Source organism: Osmerus mordax, chromosome 5, assembly GCF_038355195.1.
Source record: "Osmerus mordax isolate fOsmMor3 chromosome 5, fOsmMor3.pri, whole genome shotgun sequence".
NCBI lineage: Eukaryota > Metazoa > Chordata > Actinopteri > Osmeriformes > Osmeridae > Osmerus > Osmerus mordax.
This window is the reverse complement of record NC_090054.1, coordinates 4,923,870-4,926,175: the sequence shown is the minus strand read 5'-3', so window position 1 is coordinate 4,926,175 and position 2,306 is coordinate 4,923,870. Positions and strand designations below refer to the sequence as shown.

The 2,306-nt window shown below is 44.0% G+C and overlaps 1 long non-coding RNA gene across 1 annotated transcript; it reads right to left on the bottom strand.

The window, feature by feature from the left end:
* Positions 1-835: 835 nt before the first annotated feature.
* LOC136942887 (uncharacterized) lies at positions 836-1,706 on the bottom strand. Its single transcript, XR_010876643.1, has 3 exons — positions 1,623-1,706; positions 1,243-1,399; positions 836-965 (listed from the first exon to the last, which is right to left on the bottom strand). It is a non-coding gene; the product is annotated as an uncharacterized lncRNA (long non-coding RNA).
* Positions 1,707-2,306: the final 600 nt, after the last annotated feature.

The window sequence follows — 2,306 nt, the reverse complement described above, 5'->3', positions numbered from 1 at the left end:
GTTAGGAGAATCCTAAAAAAAATCGGGACTAATGAAGCATAGCGCAAGTTTAGTCAGGCAAGACCGCTCCCCGCACTCGGGCATTTTCGACAACGTTTCACTACTAACTCCCCCCCCCCCCACTAAGAACGCTCTCCTTTCCCTCTTTCCTATGTTGGGCTGTCATAGTTAGGTTCGATCATCGCTCTCGTCTATCAATTAACGCTGTCGAAGAATCACATGATCGTGCCTTTTAAATAAGCTTATCACCCCGTGTAGTTTCTCCAGGCTATCAAGTGCACGACCCTCCACCTCCTAGTCGCTGCCCGGTTCCTGTCTCTGTCTTCGACTCGTTGGTCGTCGGCTGCCGCCACCGCCATCAGTGTCTGGACTCCGTGGGGGATTCTTCTCGGATGTCGGGCAGGCGCCCTCTGATCTATGATTCCCCACGGGGTCGAAGCTCCAAACATTGTATTACAATTACCATTCCGTAATAAACATCACTCTACTCATACCTGGGGGGTATTCCAGAAAGCAGGTTATGCAACTTAACCAGGTAAGTTAACCCACCAGCTGATTCACAATGTTGCAGCAACTTACTGGCAATGTTGCTACAACGCTGGGTGTCAGCTGGGGAGTTAACTTACCCGGGTATGTCACATAACCTGCTTTCTGGAATACCCCCCTGGTCTCTCCTGATTGAAATGACCTTTGGAAGGGATTTAGTTTTAAGGGGAGAAAGGGGAAGAGACCCTTCAACCATCTATTAATCTATGATGTGGTGATACGTAAATTAAATCTCACACACGCACGTATAGCCTTCAACAAAAAAAAAATATATAAATACATTTAAAGACCCTCCTTTAGCATCAAGCGTCTTTTTCTTCCTCCCTCCCGATCCGACTTCAGCTGAAGCCACCTCTTCATGGTGGCCTCAATGTCCGCCTCAGCAGCATTGGCTGTGAGGGGATTTCTTCTAACTGCAGCTTTGAAATAAAGCAATACTTTTGTGAGATCACTGTGAAATCTCAAGCATTGGTTATGCTTCTACTATGGTCATTTTTGCACAGGTTTGATCAGTTTGATCACTTAAATCTAAATCAATGCGCAGCCAACGTGCACATGCACACATGTAAATAGACACTCACGCATACAGACATTCCTTGCCTCCAAGTTATGCATTATGCACACCTAGCCGTGGATTAGTCCTTACATATCATCTGGAAGAGACAGGTAATTATGTTGGTAAACAGATGTACTTACCAATCACAACCGCCCTGAGCTGCAGACTGGCCAGGGATGTTTTCCCATTTCCCCGCCAGTTGATCTTCATGGCAAGAGAGTTGGAGATTACCCTTTTCAAGGTTCTCCATGTGCAGTCGCGCACATCCGCTCCCCCAATCAGTCCCAACCAGTTGACCTGAAACTGATTTAAAAAATGATATTATAATTATGTAGTCATATTCAAAGAAATTATGAATAAACATCAACTGTGTCTGCATTTAACCTGTTTTCCATGTTTTCCTCCTCTACCAAAAATTAGAATTGTTCCCTCATATCAAAGTGGTGTTTCAGTAGCTGTGTAATAGTGCAATTGTTACGGGATTAAATAAATACAAATTCTCACCAGTCTTTGGTTGTACTCAGGACTCAGGAGTTTTTCTTCCAGACTGAGGAGTTGAGGAAGGTCTCTCAGAGGCAGTAGACCTTCCTCAATGTTGCCTGGCCAGCACCATCTCGAACTTGGTCAGGACCTCCCTCAGTATGGCTATAACATAGAAGTTAACAATAATGTTTTTAGATAAATACACTACAAACCTATACAACTCCATCCTCAAGGCCCATTCACACCAAGGACAATAACAATAACTAAGATACAGTTTTAGAAATCGTTCTATATATAAAACAATAGTCCACACCACAACGATAACTAACGGAACAATATAGTTTGGATCACTTTCAAAACTATTTCTTTCCAGGTGATGAACAAAAAACACAAATGCCAGTAATATGGCTGAGTAGAATAGATAGGCTCCCAATTTGACAGGAGCTCTGAAAAAGAGCAGTTCTGGGATGCTGCTGCCAAATTGGGGATGGTGGGGACTGCAGGGTAGGCAATCGGGGGGGCAGGTTGACATGTGATTCTAGGGGCCGACTCGTCTTCTGAATCCTCTTCAGGGGTGCCAATCCGGACACTCTTCGTATAATTTCTTTTTTATCAAAGTAAAAAAAAACTGTAAATATGACCTCAAAGCATCAAGGAATAGTAATGGTACCCATACGTTTTGCGCCTTTGTGGTCCACTCCCATAATCAGCGTCTGATTGG